The 22,156-nt window shown below is 43.3% G+C and overlaps 1 protein-coding gene and 1 long non-coding RNA gene across 2 annotated transcripts in view; one reads left to right on the top strand and one right to left on the bottom strand.

Annotated features, from left to right (window-relative positions):
• Positions 1-22,156, bottom strand: part of LOC118645670 — a 297,612-nt gene that overhangs the window by 271,415 nt on the left and 4,041 nt on the right. The gene's annotated exons all lie outside the window — the stretch shown is intronic.
• On the top strand, positions 1,262-20,888 carry LOC118644093. The gene is made up of 2 exons (XR_004963359.1): positions 1,262-4,193; positions 16,883-20,888. It is a non-coding gene; the product is annotated as an uncharacterized LOC118644093 (long non-coding RNA).

The following is a 22,156-nucleotide window of genomic DNA, read 5'->3' as shown; positions in this document are numbered from 1 at the left end:
GAAAACCGGACGCTCTGTAGTCCACTTGAGAGCGTGGAGGAGCGATTGATATCTAGGCCTCGTGCCACGTGAGTGGCTGAAGCGCAGCGTCTAATTAACTCCGTGACTGTGTGGCTGACCCTGTGTGACCCATGGGCTTGTTGCATGCCTCGTGTGGCGCCTGTGTGCCCTAACACGCGAATGGACGCATCTACGTGCACACGTGTTGCACCATTCGCACACGTAACGGACCGTTGGCCGCTTCATCGAGGATAGAGACATCATCGTACCCACCGATCTTCCCCGTGCCTCTTATGTAGTCGTCCTTTACGATCCCAAGTGTAGAAGAGAATTCCTATTGCTAATACAACTAAAATTAATATCGCCCACAGCCACCAGACATCCGCAACTATTTTAACGAAGAGAAAAAAAGTTAAGTTTAATCGCCGAAAAGTTAGGTAAAAGGGGAACTCGTTTACTCGTTAAAATTTTAATAGATTTTTGTATTCTTTCGATAATGTAAATGGCTTTATAAATAAATAAAAAAAATCATTAACCCTTAACAAAAGCACGTGCCAATTATAAAAATCTGACTAAGGATTAATATGTGTTGAATATGGAAAGTATCCTATGTATGTATAATAATACGTGGGCGCGTTTTGGTAATCGCTGTCGATTATGTCGCGTATCACCGGTAAAGTGTGCGGATCGCGACAAAAATGATTGACAATACAAATTCCAGGCCCCCAGCACGGCCGATCGGTCGCATTTGCAACGGTGTCGGGAAGATCGACGTGCGTTGCCGATACCCTCGCCCAGTGTGTTTCGTTAATTAAAACGAACGAGCGAGAGCGAGGCTGGTTAATTTTATGCAGGTGGCGCGAATCAGACCGGCGCGGCGTGCATGGCTTTCCCATTACCGGGCGCGTTCGCCTCCCTCTCGCGCCGATTGGTCATCGGTGTCACAAAACGATCATGTCCCGGTTCCGCGGGATCGTGGTATTGTTAAATATATCGTCGCTTCTCCTCCTTCGAGCGCGGCGCAGATTTGATACGTGCCACAGCGTCCATTTAACGTCCCGATGTTTAATAAGCGGGCGGGCCACACGCTCTCTGCCTTTCTCTCTATAGCTTCCTTTCTCTCTCCCCCCCCTCTCTCTCTCTCTCTCTCTCTCTTTTTCCCGATTTAATAAAATTCCGGAATATAAATTATCGCGTGTAAAGCAACGACCGGAATTTATTGTGCCGAATTACAGCTTGCATGACGAATTATCGACATTATCGACGTAGATAAATTTGCGAGTCAAAAGGCGCATACAAATTCATGTTTTGCGCTGCAAAATACATTTCTCGCGGGCGATTCATTGTTTTACTTCCGTTTTTTCCGTGTCCATGAGTATCGTGATATCGCGCCGTTACGAAAGTATGACACCGATTTGTTTTGCTTAAGTTCGCGAGAAAAAAACCTCGACGAGTGTACCGCTTAATGTGCCGGGAAAACAGTGATACACCATTTTATTGCCGACAGCTCGGCGGAATTTAGAGTAGGAGTGGCGATGCCAGATATACACCGCCGTATCATCATCTCCCTGACATTTTTATTAAGCACGCGGAAACAAAGAGTCTTTATTCCGTCCGGGGGGTTAAATTTTTCACGATTTTAAATTCAAATTACTCCCATATCTAAAACAGTCTATATTTTCGTTTTACGCGATTCGCTCAGATTAGAGCACCTCCGACAATAGCGAAGATTATATGCTAGTTACGCTATTAGAATCTCGAACGTTGAAACATGCTCTTTAAATTGTAATCAGTGTATTATCACTGATTTGCAGTGGTATACTTGTAGCTGTGTCAATTAATGAGTATTCCACTGTCTTTTAGTAATTTTTACTTTAGAATTAGTATAATTACTGAAAGATCAGTGTATTTATTTCACTAATTGAGAAGTTATAAGTATATCACTAAAAATCTGTGTATTTTCACTGATTTCACTAATTTTTCACTTGATTGTAATTTAAAGAGTGCCGATGCATCATAATTGCTGACGTTATACCATATATTTTGAAACGTACTTCTAAAAATCATTTAATGACCAAACGAATAACAAGCAACGCAAACTTCTCGTTAAATACTAAAATAGAATTTACAAAATTTTTTTTAGTCGTTATCCAATCCAAAGAGTTTATTTTAATACGGTGCAAAATTACCTTTGCGAAATCAGAATAATGTACCTTCAATGCGAAGTTTTCCCGCGATATCCGAGTAAAAATATTCACCGATGGCGGTTGTTCTCGAATCGAACGCATCGGGCTACACCAAGCCCGGCGCATTTTATTCGATTCTTTTTTGTTTTTTTTTTTTATAGAAAAATTGTTTTGCGCTAGAGAGAACGATTTCAAAATTCCAATCGGTCGTAGTGAGGAAACGCGACTGGGTATCAGGAATGTGTATATGTATGTGTGTGTGCCTATGTGTGTGCAGGTACGGGGGATGATTTCAATGCGGAAAACAGGGTGTGGCGCGTGAGAGCTGGCTCACCTGAAACAACACAACGTTTTCAGATCGCTGATCCCATAAGCGTCCACGTTTGATCCCTCTGTTGTTTTGTCGAGCGCGCGCTCTCCCGCCCGTTTAATTCGCGAAAAACTGTAGCAACGTTCTTCGATTCTGAGAGGAAGCATCGCGTGAGGTATCCAAACCGGTCGTGACACGTTTTACATCGATACGTCTTTATATATGGTTATAAAATACTTGCAAGTATTTTATACAAACTGCAAGTATAATCCTCGAATATTTTTACGTAGATCTCTGTACAATTCGTAAGTTTTCCAATTTGTAAATTCGTTGTTGCATAATGCAAACTAAGTTTCTAGTTGAATATTATACGTAATTAAATTTTCCACGATAACATGAAAATACTCTTGATTCATTTGAAGCGCGAGTCGTTAAAAAATTTTTTTTCTAAAATCATCACGTTTCCCCATTGCGTCGAGGAAATAAAAAAATTGATTGAGGGAGAAAAGGAACGTGACGTTGGACGAAACTCGTGTACAATGGTGGAGATATATCGTGTCGTAATATGCAAAGCGGATCGGATGTACCCAGCGGGGGGTGAAAGCGGGAGCCAAGGGGTGATTAGCGGGACAAAAGCCGGCGCCGCTACAAGTGGAACCAAATTGGTAGAAAATTGATAATCAACCGCCAATATCAACCTCCATCGGGAGCCGGCGGTCTTCGTACTTGAGAAGAGGTCGGAGGGGAAACATTGTGGAGAAAATATATATTTATCTATACCAAAAAATAATACATTTGTTGTATAAAAAAATTTTTTTTTAAATACATGTAAAAATCCTTTTTGTTTCTAAATAAAATTTTAAAAACAAAATATTTAATTAAATGTAAAAAAATTTATGTAATATCTTTTTGGACACACATTTCTCTCTAGATGTACAATTAATAAAAATCAGAAAAAATTATGAACACGTAATTAATAGTTAGCGATATTTAAGATTGGCGAAAAGTAAAGCAAGTATCTTCGCCCTATTATTAATTAGCAGTCGTGAGTTAGAGTCTCGTGCGGGCGTGTTGTGAATTTTAAGCGCATCGAGAGTATTATTTCAGAGAGACTTAAACCGACCACGTAACATCGTCAGAAAACCGTTAAGACCAACCACAATCGACGGAGGAGGGAAAAATTTGAAAGGAAAAATAAAAAGGGATCGAATACGTCGCGCGCAAGAGGCACTTCGTCGAAGCGAACCGCGCGGTCGTTCTGGTGTGAATGGAACACGTGTACGGTGTCACATCTATCTGAAAAGTTCATCGTTACCGAAGGACCCTCTCAAAGAGTTTTCTAGAATGCGAGCTAACTCGACGGGCACACGGCGCGTCGCGAGTGTGTAATCGAAAGAATCGTAGAGCACTTTTCTCATGCAAATATCCGACTGATGCGGGACATGGGGTGCGAGGAGACGGCAAACTTTTTCTTTGGTCCGCTTAAAACTCCCAACTTAGATCCTTTTAAATTTAAATGCTTTCCCCGCCGTCGCCATTCGTGGGCCCGCTTGCACGTTTTACCGTCTCGAGATGGCTCGTGAAGGTGAAGCAGATAGTAATAAAGACTAGCGCGGCAAGAGAGATGAGGGGCGCGAACAGATCGGCTGGCGAAAGTCAAGAAGAAGTAACAGAGCATCCGATAATCGTGAAGAACGGTAATTAGAAAATTACAAAATTTATTCGTTTTATTTGATTTTCATATAATAAAATTTGCGAATCAGAAAACGTGATGTTATTATTTAATAAAAATGTCATTTAAAAGCGTAAATTATATATTAATACATAATGGCACGAAATCAAATGTAAATATATGATGCCATTACATAATGTTAATAATATTAATATTAATAATGTGAAATACTGCTAATAATAATATCAGGATCAAAGATATTACATCTAATGTAACTTTACACCAAACGAGTGAAATAATCACGCGCAACAAATGAAAGAAAAGTAAGAAAAACGAGCGGCTGTGCGCCAACGCGAGCGTAACACGTACGGACGGCGAGAAAGTGGAAGAGACGAGTTATTAAAATGTAAATATGAGAATCGACAATCTGTAACGCATCTAGTCACGTTAAGCGCGTGTGCGCTGCTGTGTGGATAAACGTGTCGCGAACGTACGCGAGAGTACGATGACACCCGCAAATGGGCTCGACAGAGGACTTAATCGAACGGATTTTTCTCACGCATAATTCTCCATCATAGCCGCCAATGTTAACGCCCTTTAGGCGTCGCAAACGCGTGGCTTGTGCGCATCGTAATTTCTCGTGATAGCTTCTTTATCGTATAATTTCAGAGGCGTTGCCTTTTCAAACTTTCTCTCTTTCTTCGTTTAAATATTGTATCATACACACAAGTGATAGCAAATTTTTTTTAATGTGTACCTTTAATAATTCCTAAATATCTAATATATATAATATATATAATTTATCCTATACTTTTTATAAATAAGACTAAATTTATTTTTTTGTATATGTATACATATCTTTAATTGCAATTTATTAAGTTCTAAGGTTATACGTCAATGCTTTCAATAGTATTTTATTAATCATACTTGCTATTTAAGATTTTTAAAAATAATTTTATCTTTTGAATGTGTCTCTATGAAATTATAGGATAACTCGTCATCTAACGTTAATATATCAATTGATCATCCATTTCTCATAGTCAGGATCCTGCTAATCTGACAGTCTTCTCGAATGCCTTGGCAACTGCTGGAAATAAAAATTCCACGACATTCTGCTTCTGTTTTTTACGGCGACCGCCATAAATTCGTGCAACCGATTCCGCGCCCACCTTCCTTCTCTCGAGAAGATTCTCTCTCTTCCTTCGTCCCGTCTGTCCGCAGATTTATGGGCTTATAGATTCTTCCTCCTCTGAAAACCTCCCTGGAATTTCGCGGAGGTAGAGTTCCGCCCTGACCATCGGCCGTTCGTCCCGCCCCTGTTTACCTCTTTTTATTTCCTACGATTTTCTCCGCTATCATTCGCGATTCTTCGCCGTATTTACTCCCGCCGCCAAACACGGTCGTGAATAATTAAACGATAGAGAATGATGGATTCGTCTGTTTCTTGAACTAGCATACTTTTCAATTCATTCTTCATTCGATCCGAACAGGTGCGAAGTGTCCCATAAACTTTTTCATTATTGAACGCACCTCGCGAACGGTCCCGCATCTTTATGCTCTTGTATATTTGCATCGCACGAGCCTTGATGCCACCGAACGCAATTACGTCTCTACCGGAATGGCGCATCTTTGACGAAGCCGAGAGCGAAAATCGTAATCCCGCGGGATGACAGCAACCGCAGCCGGTTCCTTTCCACGCTCGCCGAAATCTCATTCTTCGCTCCCTTGGCGGCGACATCCTCCGGCCCCTCCGAGTCCCCGCAGCAACGTGGCCAAAGGGTCCCTTTACCATCTCCTTCGCACATCCTCCCCCATCGCTCTCTCAGTCTCTCTCTCTCTCTCTCTTTCTCTCTCCCTCTTTTCGTTTCTCCGCGCCAGCGAGCGACCGCGATGGCTCATAAATATTCAATGGCCACGCGGCCAAGATAAACTAATTAAAACTTAGATCTCGGTAGTCACTTTAGATTTTTACTTACACAAGAAGCATTTCAGCGCGGCTGCTCGTCGCCCGGAAAAAAAGTCTACACGGTCCCGTCCTTTCGAAGCCGCGAATCCGATTCGACTCCTCCGTGAATGCGACTCGGAAGAGGGTGGGCAACGCGACGGCGACGCGAGGAGCGGAGGACGGACGAGAGGCGGTTTGGCAAAAGGAGGCGCAAGGAAAGCTTTACTCTGTACTTCTCATTAAGAAAACCACGGGCTTTCTTTCTTCTCTCGTCGTTCGAGGGAGCGAGTGCCGCTTCTTAGTGCCCGCTGAGCACCTTCTTTTTTTTTCTCTTCCTCGCACAAACGCGAAACCTTAACGGGTGTTGTCGAAAGGGCGCGACAAAGGAGCGTAAAAGCCGCTGCTTCTGTTGCGAATTCACGCTTTGTGTCGCGGTAACACGTATATCGCATGCAGATAGTTTCTCTCTCTCTCTTGCAAAGGGCTCGTATACTTTCGCGGAATTTCAGATAATATTTCAACAAAAGGGAACTTGACGAAAGAGACGGTAATTATTTACGTACACACGTCAATATATAGTATTTCAGCATGTTATATTTTCTACAGAAATAATTTTTCACTTCCGACTACCGTCTGAAGTCTCTCTCCAGACACAATTCTTCGGTCCCACAATCTCTCCCTCCTACGCGCTAGTATTTTAATTCGTCCGCTGTGTTTTCGCGTAACCCCCTCGAAGTCTCCCTCCCTCCCCCTCGACTCTCGTCTGGCGCAACTTATTTTTTCCTCCTTTACTCTGAGCCAGGTTTACTTAAGATATTAAAGCGCTCACCCTCGCGCCGGGGAAGCTCCTCTTCCGTTTCCCTTTCCACTTCGTCTTCTTTCTTTCCGATATAGTCGCCCTTCTTCGTGGCATTCTTCCGTGAGAGTTCGGAAGCCTCCACGCTTAATTTGTAAGCAGATTTTTGCGCTAATCAACGGATTTAAGGAGCTCGGACTGTCTCGCAGGCAAAAGGGAGAACGAAGAGCCAGTGACACCAAAGACAGGGGACAAGAAAGTCATTTGAATTTATTTTAATTATCCTAACGAACGAGTCTCGAGGAAGCCTTAACGAATTATTTGCTCGAATATGATTGCGCAGAATTTCTAACGAAGCTCGAAGGTTCGACCGATCGACCGTCGCTCCTCTTTAGGGTTCCTAATGTCCCTCCCCCTCCTCCACCCTCTTCATTCTTTCTTTCATCAATCATCGACAATGACTGCGTGAATCATAAATCGACTGCTCCTTGTCTGAATGCAAAAGTTGGATCAATGGTATAATTGCAAATATTTGACTATCATTAGATTATTGTTAATATTAAGTAAAACTCTGTCAAAATGCAATAAAATTTCTTCAAAATTGTAACCGCACTTGTTACAATTTATATCGTTTCCGTTATTTTTTTATTTCTTTTAAGTATCAGTGAAATTGTTTCGATCCGTAAAAAAGTTTCAATTTTACATGTAACAAATTTCGCGTGTTACGAAGTAGAATAAATCAAAACAAAAGCAGTGATCCACGTCGTTTCTGCTTTCCCCTCGAACTTAGATAGAAACGTATACTCGAGATATAGTTTGTCGGCTGCTTTTACGGGAAGGCTGCGTACGACGTATAGAAAACTGTGACGTATAATATGATAGATCGCAACGATTCTTTACGGGCCTCACCCATTGTGCTCTGTCCATTGCGATCGACTAGCGTGACCAGCGCACGACAGGGTGACTCGACCCTTTTCTATACTACAGAAAAATCCGAGGCCATAATCCTTCTGCATAAAATGCAATACTAGCAACATAAAATATAATCCCCTTATCTCGCGTTTAATCTTTAATTGGAACATCGTTTTGTGTTACTTAGTTATCGCTGCATTATATATTACGGTATTTTCAAGAAGAAATTATTATCGAAATTATGCATAAAAACTTTTAACATATGTAGAAAATATCTCATGTGCCAACGTGTAATAATGTGCGCGGAGAGAGCAATTTTGCTGAAATAAAAATTTTGCCACATGTAGAGATCTGAAATTTAAAAAAAATTTAAATAATTATAAAAAATGTTTAAGTATAATACTACACAAAAATTTGACATTCTAGCTTTTAGCTTGAGCGTTTTGCATAATTATTTTAATAGTCTAACACACACAAGTAATTTCAAATCTATATTCAGTAAAATTTTTAAATATAATACTTTTAGCAAAATCTTTCTTTCCGTAATATTTTTAATCTCACCTAAACTACTAAAATAATTTTTCATAGAAATAAAACATAAAAGATCAACGTCCTAAAAATATTTCAATGCTCCGGAAAGATTTTTTGTATTCTTAAGTATGTAACGTTGAAGATATTACAAGAGCGAGATTTGTGACACGATCCCGTGATCGCGCTGCTCCAGCGGGATTAATTTCCTACCGTACATCTCATTAATGTCGAAGCGAGCTAAGACGTTCCAAAAAGGGAAAAAAAACCAACGCCCGGCGAAAATCCATCCATCCTACGCGGATCGCATCGTTAGAGTTGTCTCGTGCCGTGATTCATCCGACGCGGGCCTCGGATATAGCATCGAACTCGCACACGCGGCCGATTTCACCGTAAAACGTGCACGCTCCGACGTCGTTCTCCGGTGTGTCTGACTGTGGGCGGAGTGGGTTGCACATTTGCAATGCAAACGATAACACGGCGTATCGCACGAAAACGTGCACACAGAGACGCAGCCGGACGGACGTCGGAAGAGAGAGAACGAGCGGCGAAGTATCGAGGAAAGAGAATTGTCATCCTCTCTCGAGAGGATTCCGCGCGCGCGAACACGATCTCTCTCTCTCTCTCTCTCTCTCTCTCTCTCTCTCTCTCTGCCTCTCTTTCTCTCTTTCCTTTTTCTCGCAGCCTCCTCTCGCACTGCCGCCGCCACGGATGGATCTGATTATCGGATGGACCACCTCGATGAAGTTATTCGCGATTTCCGTAATCTGTTCGGATTTGTCTCGGTTAGGAGATTTCACGGCTCGTTTTATCGGGATTATTTCGCGTAGCCGTGATGGCGCATATTGTATCGCGCCATTACCCAAAAGGGATGCCGTCGCGTTTTATTATTGCCGATTAACATATTTCTATCGTTGCTGTCCTCGAAAAAAAAAAATCTCATCTTTAATCGCCGTGATTCCATCGACTAAATGAGTACTTTTATGTACACTTAGCTCCGTTCCAAGAGAAAGCTCAGTTTCTTTAATCCTTTAATTTGTTGTACAAGAAAGAACAATTAAAAAATGAGTTTATACGATATGATATATTACATTTTTGATTTTGGAATTTTTCTCATTTCTGAAATACTTATTTTATATATTTATTATATATTAAGAACTATTTTTGCGCTTTATACTATATTCTATAGAGCTATACATACATTTAAAATATAAAATAAATTATTTTATTATTATCGCACACAATTTTTTCGCATTCCCTCGCGCTTTACAAGGCACACAACGATGCGTCCCTCACTCCCGCCCCTCACTCTCGTTTCTCAGACGCGCACGGAAACTTTGCGCCCCATCAATCAGCGGGGGAACAAAGTACAAACTTTTTTTCTGGCACATACCACATTTCATTTACGCCGACCAGCGACGGTATCTTGCGATCTCTCTGCGAAACGGCGCTGCGGCCGCACAGCCACGCGAGCTGAACCAAGCCGGCCCAACTACGGGCCAGCAGGCAACCCCCTTGCGGCCCCGTCATCCCTCATAGCTACACTTACGCAACCCTCTCGCGCGATAGAGGCAAAGCGGCAAAGTGGCAGCAACGTCGGGGTACCGAATACCGTTCCGTGGCACGCGGAACACGGAATATCCGTTTTAGAAATGAGCTTACTTTAAGGCCGCCCGACAACCCTCCTCCTTTATACGTATATATACGTGGGATCCCTCCGCGCGATGGAGATCAGTAATTAATCATTTAGGGCGGTGGTCTCGCGAGGGGGTGGACGCCGCTAGGAATGGTGCGAACCTTTTCGCGTGCAATTTTGAAACTCGATAAGGTAAAACCCGAAAAATCTTCCTAAAACTTTGAATTTACCAGCTTACTAGCAAAGTGACACGAACAGAATAATTCTGCGTGTTGCAAAAGTATAATATCGATTAGATATTTCTATAAATACAATTAAATAACAGAACAAAATATTTCTTATCACATTTACACGGAAAGAACCATTAAAATAATTATACAGAACGTTTAAGCTGGTTGCTAAAATGTTAAAACTTTTTGTAGCACTGTTTTCATGCTTGAGCGTCCTACATAATTATTTTGATGATCCAAAATTGTTTTCAGATATGTATCTAGCTAAGATTTTAGATACTGGCGAAACCGCGTATCTCTAAATAATTATCTAATCCCATCTTAAAAAATCTGTGCTAATTTTCCCATTTACAATTTAGTCGTCAAGTTGAAACTGGAATACAAGTAATTGATCAGATCTGGGCTAAACATTCGGATCGAATCCGTTCCTAGAAAGCGAATAAAAGGCCAACGTCGCTACACGAGTGTGCATTAAGTAGGAAACGCCAAGTGGCTAGCGTTCAACTGAGATTGGCCCGAGCCACGCACAGGCGTATACGGAATCAGAACCTCCTCGACGCTTTCGTGTCGTGTCGACGTCGTGGTGGATATCACGCGTACGTGGAAGGTTTAGGGCCGTTTACGCAAACCTTACGTACCCCACACGATACGGTACGGACGATCAAGGCTGTCGCGTATTGGTCATGATGGAGAGCCTGCGACACGTAGGTTGACAGCCGTATCGCACCACGCGGGCAAATCAAGCTGACATCCACGTCCTTCAAAAGTGTACCCGTAATTTTAACACGCCTTCTCCCGACACTTCATGAAAGTTAATACATTTTATTCCTTGTCTATCGGAATATTGAGAAGCTGAATGAATAAAACTTAATTTCTTATAGAGCTTTTTCGTTTCTCTCTTTCTCTTTCTCTTTTATTCTATTCTCTCTAAAGATAAAATACAAATCTTTTGGAAGAAATTATAAAACAAATTTTGGCGGTTCTTCCTTTTTTTTTTAATATAAAAATATCATTCAGGGTATGTAATATGAAGCTCTTGTTTTAAAAGTTAAACGTTCAAACATCGAGAATTCCAAAGGTGCGCACAAGTGCGGTAAGAAGAATTCTCCGGGGAGTTATGTAATAAAACGTACGAAATCTACATATTGGCATAGATTCCAACGTATGCGCCGCGGGCGCCGTATGGCCAACGCGATCTTGAAAGAAAAACGAGTACATAAAGTGACGGTAATGTTTCTCCGAGCCCTTTCCCGCGTAATGGAAAGGTACGTTCACGCTAAAGCACCACGGCGTACGTACATACGTACTGTACGTACGTAAACCGTGTATCCGACGTATGTTCCAGTCGTTATCGCAATCTCGACCCCGTTTGATATAACAGTCACTGTGACGACTATCGTCTTCCGACACGCAAGGCCGCCGCGGCCGGGGCTCCGCAAACTCGCGAGGGGACCCGCTATAAAATTGTTACAATGCGTGGAGTAACTAATGGCGACGGTGATAACGCCCAATCGCCATAGGTAGGTAGAAACTGCCGCGTGCGACGATGAGCGGGGAAACGAAGGAATAGTTATCTCGCAACGTAATGTGTCCCTAGCCCTTCGTCGCGCGCTTTTGCGACATTTACGCGTTGATGACGTTTTCCTCGAAAAAAAAAACGGTTCATCGCGCTGCTGCGTGCTACGAACGGAAATATCAGTTACGAGCGCAATTAATTGAAAGCCGCACGTGATGGGAATACATTATGCTTGAGTTAAGTGAAGAGATTCTTTAACAGATATCCTGGTATAATTGTGAGAATTAATCTTCCAGAAACGCAATATTCATTATTGTAACGTTACATGCGGCATTTAGGATCGTTCTATATATATAGCACGTGAAGCGCTTAACGACGATTACGTGTGTTAACAACCTATATATTAAATTGCATTTAAAATTAAGTTCCTTCTTATAAAAAAAATTATATAAAAAAGATAAATAAATGTTAAAAATGCTTGAATTTTTTAAATTAATTTCAGACAAATATTATTCATTGACATGCTGTTTAAGAATATCGTATAATTTATATTTTAACCGATACAAGTAAAAAGTCTGTCACGCCTAACTGTCCTTCCTTTCCTTAACACAAGAAAGACTTCGTAAATTGCTGCTTTTTATATCCTAACTGTATCTCTTTATCCCCTCAAATCTTAGATAATTCGGTCTTCTGATTACAAGTCTGTTATTTCGTCCACGCATGACCGATCACGGGGAGCTCGATAAATAAAGTTACCCAGCGGCAGACGAGCGGTAAATTAACGCGAAGATAGATCTAATTAGTTGCGAAGAAATCGGAGGGGTCGGTAGGAACACGACGGGATGTGGGGATGACGGTTAGACTTCCTGACGGAATTCATAAACGCGATCGCGACGTTCCGGGACAGTTAGGAGGTCGCTAACGAGTGTTTCCTCGCGAAGACCGATCCTTCGAAGCCGAGCGATGTCCCTTGGGCTGCCATTATCGTTGACTTGGTCGTCTCCGCCATTATCCACAGCACCCCCGTAGCTACATCCTCCCTCTGCGCGCCCACCCCTTCGAATCACGGCCCTCCTCGTTAACCTCGAAACGATCGTTTCGAGGGCTCTCTCGCGCTCTCTCTCCCTCCAACATTCTATGGAGCCCTTCTACCGGCTCTTGCGTTTTGCTCCACCCTCGCCCACTCTCCTCTGTAACGCACAAATACACTTCGTAACGTCAACGCGGGAGAATCCGAAAGAGGGTGGCCTCCCGAGAGTATCCTAATAAGTGCGAGCTTGTCTGATTTGTGTAAATACATGAGACTATCAGTTTCCTTGGAAAACACCGTAAAATTATAACAATCCCTACGCTCATTATACTTCAACGAATCTTTTTAAATAAACCGATTAAAATGCAACAAAATTTGAAATTGAGAGAAAAAAATATGCAACAGCAAGACAGAAAGGTTCTTTTAAATTCATAAACTTTTAACAGAGAGAAAGTTTGGTAACCCCCTTCGTCTGTTGTCGTCAATTACATTTTTCTTGCGCACAAAGTCGCAAAACTTCGAGCGCAGAACCAAGTTCCGTGCGAAATAATCGAGTATTTTTTTTTTCAACGCGAGGTGTATTTTCTTTTTTCAACGCGAGCTCACGCGCGGTATTCCGCGGCACGCAAACCGATCAAGTTTGCCTGCCGCGAAAACAAGCCGCTCTTGTTTTCGCGCGATGATCAGTCCACCGTAAATCGCCTCCATCTCCCTCGCATCTCTCCCTGTTTTTGCGCGCAGAGAAACAACAGTTTCGACGTTCTCTCAACGATAACAAAGGAACGATGAACGGGCCGCGGACCCGTTCATTTCATTTCACCGAGTCGTGAAAAAATATACTTTCGCCGACGACGAGAGCGACGCGAAATATCTGAGGCGTGCGATGCGCGCGCGCGCGCGCGCGTTTTACATCGCGGGGGTTCCATGTTTTTCCCGGAAGGTACACGTAACGCGCGAAGTCACAAAAATCGCGATCCGGATTCCCCCATTGACATGAGAACAGGTAGAACAAGTGTTATTTTACCCCATTTAACCGCAGCACGTTTCACTTCCCTTTAAAAATGCCCGGCGAAATATAATATTGATTGTCACATCCGGTGAAATCATCGCGTCGCAATCGCGTATTTTTTTTCCTCCTCGCGAAAACAATCGACGTAAAAATTGCCGCAATGGTTTTTTTTTTGCGCGTTACATGTAATACACATCACACGTTATGTATTACAAAAAGACCGTAGGCGGTTGATGAGAAAACGCATTGATTGCGCCGCGCTTTGCCGGCGATTAAACGCTGATTAGGACTAATTATCGAGCGGCGCGGAGCATTCGCAGGCTCCGCCGTTTACAATTCCCCCTTTCCAGAAGGAGGAGACTTCCCATACGATTCGCCTCAGGATTCCACGTGCGGACGCGCGCGTGTAGACACGCACTGGAAAGCCCGCGCGCGTTCGGTAAACGCACGCCGTACATTGAACCCGTCCGCCGCCGCCGACGACGATGACGGCGATGAAGAGGGCAAAAACCCCATAGAGCCTATATATCGCGGTGGAAAAAGTTTGCTCGGCAACCTTCTAAACCTCTGTGATTAAAAATGGACGTGCGAAGGGGCGTCGAGGAGATGCCGTGCTAACTGATTATTGTGCAACCCGTCGGCGCGGCGGATCGCATCTCTCATCGTCGCGTCGCTCGCACGTTGCTTTGCCGTCTAATCACGCAGGATAGGCCGCATTCTTCCGAAACGCACGTTCTTCCCCATGATTTATCCCAGAAACTTCGCACGGCCGCGCGGCGGACAACGTGGCGCCTCCGCGTAACTACTTCCAATTAATTATCCAATTAACTTTGAGGTAACGGTAACGTTGTTGTTTGTCCCGCGGCACGAAGCGCAGGTAAACGCGATGCACGACGTGCCGCTCGGAAAAAAAAAAGAAAAAAAAACAAGCCACGTGTTTATATGTAGATGCCTCCGCCTTTAATGAAGGAGAGAAACGAGATCGCGGAGAACAGTTCCTAATGTTACAATAGTTAATTATTTTATTCGCAACTGAAAGAGGCTGGATTCTGTCTAATCTCACATAAATAAATAAAGCGTACTTTCTTATCTCTAACTAGATTGGATTAACTAAAAGATTCAAGTGTCACATGTCGAAAACTACTTTCAACATCCTTTTCATATTACGTGAAATAAAGTCAAGGAAACTTAATGAGGTTTAAAGGAAACAAATTTTGCGTTTAAATTTATCGCAAGTGATCACAAGTCAAATTCCGCGATCTTTCGCATCATCCCCGAGGACGCGGGGGTCTTTTCACGAACTCGGAACTGATACAGCTTCCTCGAGACGCACCCTCCGAGAGCTCGGCCGCGAGGTACAAGGAAGCGCGGAGCGAGAAAGAAGAGGAGGACACGTCGGACGATCTCGCGGCAGAAGAAGCGGCAGAGGAGGAAAAGGAAGAAGCAGCGGGGCGGAGACGGAACTCCGTCGTAAATCACCGGCAGTACGGAATAACCTGGCAAAAGCGCGATAAATCAGGGATCCCCGGGCACCGAATTAGGAAATTGCCTGCTTAAAAACCGCAATGACGTTAATCCCGGCGTGCCAGCGAGCGAGCTGCTGCCGTTCGACGTGCGCACGCGTATATATATATATCCGGCAATCCGGAAAATAAAACTGATTCGGCCAAGGAGCGATCCCCGGGTGGAATAATGCGGAATAAAATCAACGTAACTCAATCGCGCTTGTCTTTCGAGATCAGCCTTCCCGTCTTCGCCGCTGATAAATGTTCGATATACAACACCGCCACGGACTACCTGTATACGGAAGTAGCTCGTTTTTCTAATTTGCCGCGTCTTCTCTCCGCGCGCGCCGCGGGGTAGGTAGGTACATTAGGAGGAAGCCGTTGTTGTTTAGGAAAGAAGGCCGGTGATATTCGATTCGAGGAGCTAGGAGGTCTCACGAAAATGAAATCACGCTAGTTCCCATGCTCCCCCGAGATCCCGGCTAGAGATAGTTAATATTTAGATGGGATTATATTCGCAATGATCGCACCGGATTTCGTTCTCTGCTCTTCATTCCAAAAATCGTAAAATTTCTTTTATTTTCAGCAGATACGAGATAAGATCTAATAAGAGATTTTACTTATTATTCGTTTGAAATTCCTTGTTCATTAAACTTGACGAAAATCGAGTAAAATTGGTAAAAACCAAAATTATCTAGAGTCCGTTTCTACCAAGAAACGAGCTTAAGTCTCATAAAGATGTTCCGTACGCATGTTCACCAATGATCCTCGGTGACCGTCGAGAACTCGAAACGCATAATGCATAGCTGATAGGCATCGACGGCCGACTGACGTGACATCCAATATTGTCAGATTTTCAACGGGATACCTGACAATTGACCGGAATTAATGGCTAACCGGTGCGCGAGCCGGTCGCCGCAGCCGGTCCAACTTCCCTTCCGGAATATGAAATGCCGCGCTAATGAGTTTTGCCCCGCGGCCACGGGCCTAAACACACATGAACGTAAGCGAGCCGTGCCCGTGCGCGATGAGCGGTAAGCATAAGCGACATTATACGACGAGCGGTAATCGATTACGACGCAATCGACTGCCGGCGCAAACGCGAGATATCCACGGCGAGTCGGCGGCAGCGGAGGTCGGACGAACCTGACGAGCACGAATGGACAGACGTTCCGCTTCGGCGCATTAATCGAGTTATTAATTATGTAGTCCTCATGCTAATTGAGCCTGTAATCTGCTCGCGCTTCCGTAAAATATCCACGCCGATTTACGTGGGGCCGAATGCGACAACAATACGTTATCGCATGTCATTATCGTTTGTCCCACTGTGACGTGAGGCATTCCGCTTCCGCCTTGAATTTACGACGCCTTGAATCTACCTTTCCACGGGCGGGCAGAAAACGGAACTCGATAAGAGATGCCGTGACTTTTTATCAAATGTCAAAATTATATTTGTGGTATTTGATTTCCCGATGAATATTCGCTGTTCGATAGCACTCACATATTACTGAAAAATCTTAATCAGTTACATTGCTAGAATCTTCGTCAAAACTAGAATGTCTCGTAACTATTAACTATTAAACGCTTCTCTAAATTTCTTTTTGCAGGAGGCGACGATCGCAAAATAGAGAAAAGCCGGAAAAGGCGATAATTCCGCAAGGCAGGCAACCGCAAGAGGATATTCTTAACTTCGAGAAACGAATTTATTCTTCGTGCAACTTCTGTTCCGCGATCGAGTTTAGCAAGGTATCTCGCGCTCTTCGCGCTCGAACAATAAATAAATATTCCAACTTACTGAAAACTCTTATCTTGCCAGCAAAAACCCTACGATCCTAAGGCGATAACCGACTCGCTAATCCGCCGATCAAATTAATTGGAATGCGCACATTTCCGCGCGCTGATTAAAAAAAAAACGCCAGCCAAAAACATGTCTCAGCCTCGGAACATTAATCAAGAACAAGATAAAAAGATAATATTAAGGCTAGTCGGCAACATTGGTCGACATCAAAGAACCTCCCCTTTTCTTCCTCGTTTACAGTGGCGTACTTAGGATTTTTAGATTCTTATGGAAACCTTATTTTATTCTAGTTAACGTGAAAAGTGGTGATTTTAGATTTTTATTTCCTATTATTAATATTTTATATAACAGTGCCGAGAAATTAAAATTAAAATCTAATATAATTTTATAACCTAATATAATTTTAATAAATCAAGCTGCAGCTAAAGCTTTTAAAATAAATATTATTGCACAATATGTCATAATAGTATCAATCTAACAGTTAAATCAATATGTGAATAAAATTTTAATTTAATGATTCTGGCATATTTTCTGTATCCGATTGTTTTTTTTTTCCTTTTTCTATGCCGAGAAGAGACTCGCTCGGAATGTGTTTTGCTTATTTCTTCCTCGTCGCTGTTTATATCTCGCCGTCAGGCTACGGGCCTGATCGAGCTCGCTTCCCTTCGCCGACGTGATCGTTTTAGAATCCTCGGCGGCACCTGCCGTGCAACCTGGGGCAGCGCACACCGCACGTAAGTATATATGCGAGTAAGTATACATTTAGTCCCCTCGTGTGCAGGCTGCGTGCCGCGCGGAGAGGCCGCGCGGCTACGGTTATTACACGCGTCACGCGGCATTCCGTACGGTCACGCACTCTCCCTTCCTCCTCCCTCCTCCTTCCTCCCACGGAAGCCCGCCGAAGGAGGGACCCTTATCGTCACCCTCTATCTTGTCAGCCATACGCAACCCCATTAAACCACTTGCGATGTGCCTTACACGACTCCAAGAGCCGTCGTTGCCATCCGTTCCGAGGAACAAGACCTGTACACGAAGTTCTAAACTGTGTTCTATTCCAATTCTCTACTTCGCGATTCGAGCTGGGAAATGTAAGGCAACATCTATTGAAGTTTCACGAGACACTAAAGTGATTTTTCAATAAATCACATTTTCTTTAGACAGTAATTATTTTTATGCGTAATCCCAAAATGAAATAAATGTACGAAAAATTATGATTGTAAATAAGAAAAATATTTCGAGGGATTAACGAAGATGAAATAAAAAATCGCAATTGTTTAAACGTTTATGAAAAAGAAAATTATATTGCCATAAAATAGTTCACTCGCTATATATCGTTCCTCTCTTTATACTCGCGCACAAGTGAAAAAATTAAGATCGACACCTGCGTCGCCTCGGACACAACTTTGGCAAGATAGAAATCGAATGAAACTTCTTTTCATACCGTTTCTTTTCACACTAAAAGAACTTTGCTTACGGAACCTGCATAATTTCAGAACAATTGTTTGATGTATTCAATGAAAAAGGATATTTTATTTCGTGTTTTCCGCGATCATCTATCAATTCCGAATAGAATGAGATAATTTCTTTTAGAATTAGTTTCAAATCTTACTAATCTTAATCGTTCTATCACCTCGCCTTTGAATTTCTTTCCTAAATAATTATATAAATTTTTCTCTTTTAAATTATAACTTCTTCGAAGAGTCACGCGAATTTAATATGAAAACATGATCGATGAAGATTTTCGATCATTTTTTTATAAGTTCGTAATTTTATGAATTTTATTCCTACTTCGGTGGAATTTCTGCAAAAAAATATGTCTGTTCAAGCACGTTCTCGTCAGTAGCCAGAGTCACAACCGGAACGTGTCGAAGAGCCGCAATATCCCTCGAATATCATGCCTCTAAAAGATCTCCTCGCCCCGAATAAACTCGTCCGATGAAATTTCCGAGTTACCACGCGCGGCGTGAGCAATTCCGTCGAGCTATCGGCCGCCAATATCAAAAGCAAATGTCGGGAAACGGACGGACGGGCGGATAGACGGACTGACGAACGAACGGACGAACGAACGAACGAACGAACGAACGAACGATCTCCAGCATCCATCGAGAGGGAACAAGCGGGGGCGCGAGTCAAGGAAATTTCCTCGACCGAGAAAAAGAAGATGGTCGATCTCCGTGGAGGAGAACGACGGTGGAACAGACACGATATAGTCGCTGATAGGCGTACATATATATATGTATGTATGTATGTACGTAAGTACATACATATATACGTACGTACGTACGTACGTACGCCTCTCTTTGATATAGTGCGCGAAATCGTAGCGTCTTGAGGAGGCGGAAGGCGGAGAGAAGAACCACCGCCGTTATCAGCTCGCGGCGGGATTGGCCGAGCAGGGGGACGCGGGGCTCCGTCGGCGGCCAATGGCGTTCTGGTCTCGGCTTTTCAAGGATTCTGCCCCCCGAAATCCGGCGTGTCCTGTGCGCGACGTACACGCGCGCGCGAGCGAGCGAGCAAGCAAGCCCGTCCTCGATGTACAACGAAACTCGAACGACTTTTCCAACCCCCCTCCACCCCCCCGTACTACATACACGCACATACATCAAGGCCGCTGCCCACCGGTCGCCAGGATTCACCGTCGTCGACGACGGTCGGTTGTCCAGCTATTTCGTATATTCCACCCTCTGCCAACCACCCTACGACGACCTCGTCCGTCGCTCTCCATCCGGTCCCGTCCTTCCTTTTTCTTGCGAAGCATCTCTCCAGGAAGCATCTCCGATTCGCGCCACAACGATCCCCGCTTTTTCTCCGTTTTCTGGGATTTCTCGAGAAAACTCGAGGGGCCGATAATGGTGGTGAGGTATTACGGAAGAAAGAAAACTCGTCCTGTGTAGCTTCCACATAATTTCGGGATAACGCGAATAGAGTTTATAAAATTTTATAAATTCTCTTGTACACATAATTGCTTCTGTTGATAATAGTGGCTTGTTCTTGCCAAGAATCAAGGGACACTCGATATCCTCTTTAATGAATAAAGAAAGTATTTTTTCGCATCTTCTATTCATTGTCAGTGTACATAACACACATAATACTATTAAAAAATATTGATACTTGCTTTGAATACACTTACTTTAATAGAGATGTTATTTAAAATTTTGAAATGCTCGATTTGAAACTTATTAATATTAGGCACATTTAATATTGCAAAATAAAGATCGCGATAATATGAAGTGACGGAAAAAATCATTTAAATTACGTTAATTCTTGTAAATTGTCGAAAAGAATTTACACTAAAGGGTTTGATATCGTTTCTGAAGTTGTGCAATTTTCTGTACGTATACAACGAAATGGGTAGATAAACAATATTATATGTTTGTCGTTTAAGAAGCCAGGAAAACTCGCGGAGCGATATAAAGGAGACGAGGCCAAAAATCGCAGGCTCCCACTTGAAGGCACTCTCCGCCAGTTGCCGCAACTGTTTCTCCACTTGCGGAAAAGAATTATGAAGGCACTGCGAGTGACACCGCGATACCGACAACAATATAAGAGCCACCTTTAAGGACACCCACTCTTGTCTTCTAGAGTTTCCCAGATATTTCCCTCGGTTTCTTTAACCGGCTTTTTATCAGCAGTTACGGCGAAAAAGTGAATATAGCGAAAGAAGTGTCCTTAATACGATAACGCCTTGCAACGATTTAACGAGACGACACTGACGAAGACAGATGCCGAAATGGAAAAACACTTTTAACCGCATTTTTAGCAGACGACACCGTAAAACGTGACGATACACCCGTTGAAATGCAATCAGAAAAAAAGAAAAAGAAAAACGCGGCGTCGTGCTCGTTAGAGACACCACGTTCCGATTTTTGCACTGTTAACGTATTTAATATAACGCTCTAATGTATTCGCCTCGGGGCATTAGTCGGCTAAGTAACTCTCGCATCAGGTGTGTTTTTCTACATGGCGATCGCGCCCGTTACGGTGCGATCCGCGGCTTTTGTGTCCAATTAACGCCGAGGATCTTTCTCTCCAGACGGCACTCTCGGCGATACAGGTGAGCGATAAAAGCGGGCTGTAAATAAGCGCGGTGGGCCGGGAGAAAGAGAAAGAAACGAGTCGTGTACAAGGAAAGGAGTGGGGTGAAGAAACAGGACCGAGCTATTGATAACATTATCATAAAAGCGACGTTAAATGGCCAGTCGCGAGGTTACACCGACGCCACGCACCGCTGCCGGCGAACGACTCTATAAATGCGTTTACTTTGAGCCGTAAAAGCGCCGTACTTCGTCTGGCACCGTTAAACGTATACGTACACTGACGGACGCGCACACACACACACACACACACACACACACACACACACGCACGCAGGCAAGCAACACGCGCACAGATGCAATGTGTGCTACCTATGTGTGTGTGTTTGTGCGATGCAGGAAGGAACGGGAACGTCGACGAAGCACCGGGCGCTTTACGGTAAAAGCCCTCTTTGAGTGATCCGTTTATTGGTTGCTAAACATCGATATATTGCTTTCGGGGTTGCGCAAAGAGCCGCGCGCTCTGTCCTCCCCGTATATACATATATGCATACGTATACGGCAGGTACGTCTCTTTCTTTCCCTCTTTAACGGTGCAAACGTGTATACATATACATATACATATATATACATATACATACATACATACATACATATATATATATATATATATATATGTATGTATGTATGTATGTATGTATATGTATATACGAAACACGAGGTGCGCATATAATACCCGGTAGTTCTGGGCGTATCACGCTTTCTGAGCTTTTGAAAGCACCGCGACGACGACGTCACGCGGGTCGCCGGCGCGCCGTGAGGCGAATAAATATCTACAAGCCTCCTCTGCGAGCAGATACTGCAGATTTCGAGATAAATCCCCGCGAAAATGCCGCGTTAACACCTCGGGCCCGTTATCTTAGCCGCGCGTCCACCGCCTCTAAAACACGACTTCGTTCAATCCTGTATCTAGCTACTCTTGATGAACATTAAAATATTCTCGTGATATACAATCACGCCTCCTGCATTCATACATATTTTCTTATAAA

The sequence above is a fragment of the Monomorium pharaonis genome, chromosome 5, assembly GCF_013373865.1.
Source record: "Monomorium pharaonis isolate MP-MQ-018 chromosome 5, ASM1337386v2, whole genome shotgun sequence".
Taxonomy (NCBI): Eukaryota; Metazoa; Arthropoda; class Insecta; order Hymenoptera; family Formicidae; genus Monomorium; species Monomorium pharaonis.
Note: the sequence above shows the minus strand (reverse complement) of the source record. Positions and strands in the feature narration are given on the sequence as shown.